Below are 8,457 nucleotides of genomic sequence, written 5' to 3'. Positions count from 1 at the left end.
GGGTTCGATTCCGGGCGCCGGGGAGAAACAATGCACAGAATTTCTTTCACCCTATGCCCCTGTTACCTAGCAGTAAATTAGGTACCTGGGTGCTAGTCAGCTGTCACGTGCTGCTTCCTGGGGATGGAGGCCTGGTCGAGGACCGGGCCGCGGGGACACTAAAAGCCCCGAAATCATCTCAAGATAACCTCAAGAAGCTGTGAACGGAAGAACGGGAGTAACAGTCAACATCAGTAAGAAAACTGAAGCCAGAAATCCCTCTACGATTATTCTTCGTTAAACATATAATGTAAGTCACAATCGACTTGAGAATAGTCCAGGACGGACCGAAACGTCGTCGTCCCTTCAACTTCTAGTGTGTGGTCTGGTCAACATACTTCAGCCACGTTATTGTGACTCATCGCCTGCATATACTATATATTAACGTGGGAAGGTATGGTAATTATTATGAGAAATCATTAACCCGTTATAACAGTACATGGAAAGGATATTAGGATATGAATTTAGGATTTGATGGAGGGAATGAATGGTGCCCAACCATTCATTCCCTCCATCAAGGGACAAATTTTCCTGTGCACAAAACATGTGCACAGGAAAATGGTAGCGGCGCCCGAAATGGACACAATGTCCCATTTTCTGTTAGTGGATCCTCTGGTTGGCTTGGTTAGGGCACTTTAGTACGACAGTTTCTTGATGTTTTGGAATGCTGGCGAGAACGGGCTGAATATGCGAATATACACACTTGAGGAAGTGTGTAAAGTACATTTTTCGTACTTTTCAGGAGGCCTGGTCAGTGACTGGGACGCTGGGGACATTGATCCTCGAAATCTCCAATTGAAAGGTTCACCAATAGTTACTTTAAGCACTATCTTTTTTGTACAACAGTGCAATGACGGTATTGAAAGTTTGCAATTCTAGCTTTCAAACTTCTAACTTAACCAGGTGACATGTAATCCAAAAAAAATTATTATTAATATTATTTTTAATAATAACTAATATTTTTCAAATAATAAAAATAAGTTCGTCATACAAATAGAACATATAATGATAGCTTTCAGATGATAATGTCCCTGTAACTGCTATGTGAAATATATTATTTCCATCATACCAGTTCAGGCTACAAAAGTATGAAGTTGCAAATAATTGACAAAAAAAGCTATATACTTAGGAGAGGTTATGGTAGATCATAGTGAATTTCTCCTTCAAAACGCTCCACGCTACTAATTCTCGTCAATTAGTTGCAGCTAATTCCTTGACTTCACAGTAAGTGTGGTTCGTGTTACCTTCCTACAGAATACTTTTTTTGGGGGGTGAGAGATATATATATATATGAAACTTTTTATTACAGAATAATGACAGGAACTTTAATGAGTATTTCTGGAAACCGCAAATACTAGTCTTGCAGACGTGACTCTTAGGGATAATTGAAATCTAATTCTCTGATGTTTCTCTCTGTTCTAAAAACTATTGTCTCCTACATTTATTCAAGTTTAATGACCATTATTCTGCATATTTTTGTGTATCAAAATTTGTCATATCCAGCAGAAAATTTAGGACATTGGCAATTTAGAGAGAATATTATTAGTATAAATAAGTATTAGTAGTTAAAATAATTTGAACAAAATTTTATGAACCAAATTTGCAAATTTGAATATAAATTAAACACGAAAGTGGAAAGAAAGGTGTCTCAAGAGACCATATTCTAACTTTTTAAATACTTGCATTTATCTTTGTCTTTAAAGGAAAAAGTCTTTCCAATAATGACTCGTATGTGAAGCTATGCAAATTAAGCTTAATTATGAGGAAAAGACATCAATTTACACACACACACACACACACACACACACACACACACACACACACACACACACACACACACACACACACACATAAAATATTAACATTTGTTAGGTTTAGCACAAAAAGGCAGAAAAAGTAACAAGTAATTTTGATGTCTAAACTGGAAACAAACATTAAATATTCTGCCAAACTGTAACACCAGCCAGAGTGTCATCCAGAGAACACATTGTGTGTTTCTTCATGATTTAAACAATAGCCCACACGCTTAATGATGACACAATAATTAAGACAGATCCCTTCCTGAGTAGCATATGTCTCCCACTCACAGACAGGTGGGAGTAGTTGGTTTCAGCACCTGCTTGCAATTACCGTGGGAGGGGGTGGGTGGGTAGGTGCCCATGGGTAGGGGAAAAGGGAGAGTTCAGAAATGGCGGAGACATGTAAAATGGGTTGTGGGCAAGCGTGGGAAATTTGTGTGAGTGAGTTGTTAATGAGCTGTGTTTGGAGTGAGGGGGTCTGGTTCTGAAAGTGGGTGTGGGTCGACCTGGGAGTGATAAGACATGGAAGAGGCCGGATAGGAGTATAGCTTATCTTAACAGGTGAAAGATAAGCATCTTCACCTCAATGCAGATGTACCTAATATGTTAATAAAAAAAAAAGGATAGGAGTATAGGAGTGAGTGAATTATATCCTCAAGAACACAAGATATCAAGGTGACTGCAAGGTTCCAGGTACCTCATACCAGCAGGTCTGAAGGGTCTAATGTGACTGGATATCAATAATGTCGTGTGGAAGATCATGTCCCCAGTTCCTGCTCACAGAGTTTGCACCTGGAGTGCTCAGGCTTGAGAGATCGGTCACCTGTATAGCCACCTGCCACAGGTAACGGTAACCCAACCTGATCCTGGCAACCACTGTGTCGCACAGTCCGGGAGACACTTTGTTGCGTATCTAAATAAAATCATATTTTTTTTTATACTGGTGATTTCAGGACGTTGGTCGTCAGGTATTTCTCTACTGGTTCTTGAGTGTATTAGGAAGAGAGAGAGAAGAATTGGGAAATTTGGGGTAAGGAGATGGTGACCAGACCACACACTAGAAATTGAAGGGACGACGACGTTTCGGCCCGTCGTGGACCATTCTCAATCGACTTGAGAATGGTCCAGGACGGACCGAAACGTCGTCGTCCCTTCAATTTCTAGTGTGTGGTCTGGTCAACATACTTCAGCCACGTTATTGTGACTCATCGCCTGCATAAGGAGATGGTGCTCAAGAATGAGACAGAATGAGAGGTGATGGTATGCTTACACTATGGTATGGTGTAGAGGCTATGGTATGGGTTGCATTTTGAGTCTAGGTTAAGGATATTAGCATTAGTTGGGGTGAGCTTGGGGGATTTTAGTGCGTGGAAGGTAGGGTTTTGTGGGATATTGAAATTGGGGGGGGGGGGGTGTGGGTTGAGGGAGGCAGGGGGTGAATAACACCCATTTAGTGGTTTGAATGTGTATTTGAGTGAAGGACATGTATCACCCATTCAGGGTGGTGATATATTCATCCTCACTACTCTTATCCCCCCAACCCAACCCCTCCACATTGCTGAAATCATAAACAGAATCTCAGTCCTGCGTGGCTCGAATCGTGACTTTTAATACGGAATGTAAACACACACAGTGGCTCAGGACTCATGAAAAAAAAGCCCGTCAAACTAACCACTCCTGGATCACAAGGCATAACACTGCAGGAGCTCAAACTTGAAAGAAGTCACGGTCATTGTGAAGGCATTCTCTCTGATCTGTGAGGAGCGTGAGAGTAGTATGAGAGGGGTTACCATGGAGTTCAACCCGTTCTCGCACTTTCTTACAGTCAATATTGACTTATTAAATACATGCATATGTGACATACTAAACATACTAGTTTACCTTGAAAAGCTTCATAGAAAACGCCGACCTTACCTAACCTTCTTAGTATGTTAAGATAAGAATCTTATTGCTTCGTAATTACAGTTATTACTTAACCTATTATAGTTATAGGTTAAGTAATAATTGTAATTACGAAGCAATAAGATGCTTATCTTAACATACTAAGAAGGTTAGGTAAGGTCGGTGTTTTCTATGAAGCTTTTCAAGGTAAACTAGTATGTTTAGTATGTCACTTATGCACGTATATAATAAGTCAATATTGACTGTAAGAAAGTGCGAGAACGGGTTGTGGAGTTTACCTTGGGGGTAAACTAAACTAGGGTAAAATCCTGGTTTGTGCCTCGGAGAGGCTGTGGGATCCAGTAAGTTCAGTAGAACTTCGGTTTCAACTCTTTTAATCCTGTCGTTGCTCAGTCGATTAAGGCAGTGTCTGGGATGCTCCCGGACGCAGGTTCGAATCCTCGTCACGGCCCTTGTGGATTTGTTTACCTTGGGGTATATAGACTCATGTCGTGTCTGGCGGGGCATTGTGGGGGCGTTGCCTGAGATAACAGATACAGACTGAGAGAAGGAAAGAAATATCAGAAGACATGAAGAAATCCACAAGGGCCGAGATGAGGATTCGAACCTACGTCCGAGAGCATCCCAGACGATGCTTTAATCGACTGAGCTACGGCATGGTAAAAAAGAATTGAAATCAGAAGTTCTACTGAACTTACGCCCTTGTGGATTTGTTCACTTGATGCATCACGCTATTGTGATTTCTGTGTGTACCAGAAGACATGATATACAATGCAATACCGTATTGTAATGCCGTATTGCAATGTCTCATTTTTTTTGGATATTGGAATTACTGATATAAAATGGAAATATATCTCTTTTTTTTCATCTTAACTCAGCCCCTTGGCTAGGTTGAACGACGCCCACGCTTCTTGCAGGGCCGGAGTTCAATTCCCGATGATCCAAGTGGTTGATTTTACTGGCATAGCGCTTTCTCCTGATAGTTAAGTTACACCCTCTCCATCTTCCACTCCTGTTAAATATACCGACAGAAGAAAACGAAGATGGTTGTGCAGCCCGTCCTTCTGAGCATTCACAGCGTTACTAAACTGACGTACTGAATAACCCGAGCCTAACCAATCCCAGGACCCACGGATAGAAAACGGGCCATTACATCATTTTTGCAAGCTTTATGATTTTAGTAAATCAGTTTTTCCTTTAGGGAGGATTCATACGTCAAAATAGGTTGTACTACTCAAGAGGATGAGTTGTGAAGCATTAGCCCCCCCCACAATCCAGTACGACAATTAGTGTATTTGTGAACCCTCAACCAACTGCGCCATCGGGGATCGAACTTCGACCCTGCAAGACAGTTAATGAACGTTTATACAAAGGAGGACTTTTTGTGGTGCCTAACCCCGCAATACTAACTACTACTAAGAGCTATGCAACTGCTGTTTTTCTTCCACTGCTCACTACCGCGAGTGCTGCCATCGCCACCATGGTAATTAGCTCGTTAACTCCAGCCCCACAGCCCTAATTGGCTCGTTGTCTGATTCGCCACTTTCAGGCTATGACGGGGGTGAAAATATTTACACACGTAGTGACAATCGTGTGGAAAGATGTAAATTTGTCGAATTGAACAATACGTGAACAATACGTGAACACATTATTTGTTATTTAACTAGATTGGGAACCCAGCTATTCCCGACTCCCTCCCCCCCTCGCCATCTCCATATTTCCCCTCCTTCTATTCCCCCTCTACATATTCCCCCTCCCTCTATCCTTTCCCCTCTTCCACATCTCCTCCACCCTTCTCCCCTTACACATTATCCCCCTCTCTCTCCACCCCCATTTCAAGCGCTATATAGTCGCAATGGCTTGGCGCTTTCTCTTGATAGTTACCTTCCCTTCTGCTACATAGTCGTCATGGCTTGGCGCTTTCTCCCTCATAGTTCCCTTCCCTTCCCTTTTCCCCCTTTCCCTATAGCTGTGATCTGTCATCCAGGCTGTCACTGTGTACCAGCCGTCACCTGTCACCCAGCTATTGGGTGAGACCAAAGAGCCAAAGCTCAACCCCCGCAAGCACAATTAGGTGAGTATTACTGTGTACCAGGTGACGCTGTCACCTGTCACCCAGGCTGTCACTGTGTACCAGCCGTCACCTGTCACCCAGCTGTCAGTGGGTGTTGGGAGGGTCGTCACCAGCTGGAGCCCCCCACGACCCCCTCAAGAGTCATCAATGTGTAGCGAAAGTTGGTATAAAAGTTCCACTGCCAGACGTGGATTGGATATCGTAATGTTTTGGCGGAGTATTTCGCTTTGGCGCTGATATCTTTTGCATTTTGCGGCTAATAAATAACACTCTTAATATCCGGTTACGCGGTGAGTTGTAACTCGGGATACGGCCGGATAATGTATTATCTTTCGTCTCCTCTTTTGACACTATATATATATATATATATATATATATATATATATATATATATATATATATATATATATATATATATATATATATATATATATATAATATTACAATTATTACTTAACCTATACCGTTGATAGGTTAAGTAATAATTGTAAATAAGAAGCAATAAGATGCTTATCTTAACATACTAAGAAGGTTAGGTGAGGTCGGTGTTTTCTATGAAGCTTTTCAAGGTAAACTAAAATATTCACAATGAATTAGTATGTTACATATGCACTTATTAAATAAGCCAATATTGACTGTAAGCAAGTGCGAGAACGGGTTGAAGGGGGAGGCCTGTGCGTTGAACTGTTTCCGTACCGAGCCGAACCGAACCGAACCAAACCGAACCGAACCAAACCGAACCGAACCAAACCGAACCGAAGCGAGCCCAACTCGACCTGTCTTGACCTGACCCAACCTAGCAAAAAGAAGATACACAAATTTTAGCACTATGCTAAACGTCACTATTAGGACGTCACTGTGACGTCTACATGACGGTACAGGTTTTAGGTCGTCTTGGGTCGTCCTCGGTCGTCCAGGTGGTCGTCCTTGCGGTCGTCCTTGCGGTCGTCTTGGCGGTCGCGAAGCCGGTTAGGTCGGTTTCATGGGCGTTACCCGGTGTTCATCTGTACTGCAATATTACTTAATTACTAAAATTACTGTACCGCGGAACGGATAAATATGAAGCCTTGGTTATTAGTGATCATTGGTGGCTTCTGCAATTAGTGTCATTAACGAGTTGATTGTGCTTTGGGTTGGTGTGGTGGAAAGGTGGTTGTTGGTGGTTGTGGTGGGATGGTGTGGGTGGGTGTGGTGAAGAGGTGGTTGTTGGTGGTTGTGGTGGGATGGTGTGGGTAGTGGCTGGTGTGGTTGTTGATTGTGGTTCTGGTGGTGTAGGAGGAGTTCATATTGGTGAGTTATTACCAATAGCATGATTGTTGTTGTGGTAGGTCTGATGGTAGTAGCTAAGTAGGGTGATTGTGGTATTAAATGAGGTGATGGTGATAGATGCAATCCAAACAGGACACTCAGACTTTATACACGCTTGCCGGAAAAAAATACAATTATGTATGAGACTACAAGAAAACTCTCCCCATAAACTATTCACAACTACGTCTAACGATCAAATTGTGTCGAGAACGGCGTTACCTTGAGGTTACCTTGAGGTGTTTTCGGGGCTTAGCGTCCCCGCGGCCCGGTCGTCGACCAGGCCTCCTGGTTGCTGGACTGGTCGGCCAGGCTGTTGGACGCGGCTGCTCGCAGCCTGACGAAGGAGTGACACACACACACACACACACACACACACACACACACACACACACACACACACACACACACATACACACACACACATACACACACACACATACACACATACACACACACAGACACACACACACACACACACACACACACACACACACACACACACACACACACACACACAGAGGTACCTTATAATGACCTCGAGGCTGAGTGGACAGCGCTTGGAGGTCGTAATCCTAATTCCCCGGGTTCGAATCCCGGCGCCGGCGAGAAACAAGGGCAGAGTTTCTGTCACCCCTGATGCATCTGTTCACATGAACAGTAAATAGGTACCTGGGAGTTAGACAGCTGCTACGGGCTGCTTTCACTGCTTTCACTATTCCCTGTTTCTATCCTCCTTTTGGTCCCATGATGTTGTGCTCTCTCGTTCGTGTGAACTTTCCTTCCATACATCTTTGGTTAAGTTATGAGATGTTCCTGTGCTTTACTTTCTCAGAAAACTGAGGAAAACTTGTCATCTGCATCCCAGCAGATGGTGGAAGATGTGGCAAGGTGTGGCAGGGGTGAGATGTGGCTGCAGGTGTGGCAGGGGTGAGATGTGGCTGCAGGTGTGGCAAGGGTGAGATGTGGCTGCAGGTGTGACCGGATAAGTGTGAGTGTATGTAGCGTTGATGTCTGTAACTGTGGTGTCCAAGAAATTGCTGATGATACGCTGTTTTGAGAGTGGTGCTGGGGGGCGTGAGGTGTGGTGTGGTGCTGGGGGGCGTGAGGTGTGGTGTGGTGCTGGGGGGCGTGAGGTGTGGTGTGGTGCTGGGGGGCGTGAGGTGTGGTATGGTGCTGGGGGGCGTGAGGTGTGGTGTGGTGCTGGGGGGCGTGAGATGTGGTGTGGTGCTGGGGGGCGTGAGGTGTGGTGTGGTGCTGGGGGGCGTGAGGTGTGGTGTGGTGCTGGGGGGCGTGAGGTGTGGTGTGGTGCTGGGGGGCGTGAGGTGTGGTGTGGTG

The sequence above is a fragment of the Procambarus clarkii genome, chromosome 52 (genome assembly GCF_040958095.1).
Source record: "Procambarus clarkii isolate CNS0578487 chromosome 52, FALCON_Pclarkii_2.0, whole genome shotgun sequence".
NCBI classification, from domain to species: Eukaryota; Metazoa; Arthropoda; class Malacostraca; order Decapoda; family Cambaridae; genus Procambarus; species Procambarus clarkii.
The sequence above is the reverse complement of the archived record's forward strand: the minus strand, read 5'-3'. Positions refer to the sequence as shown.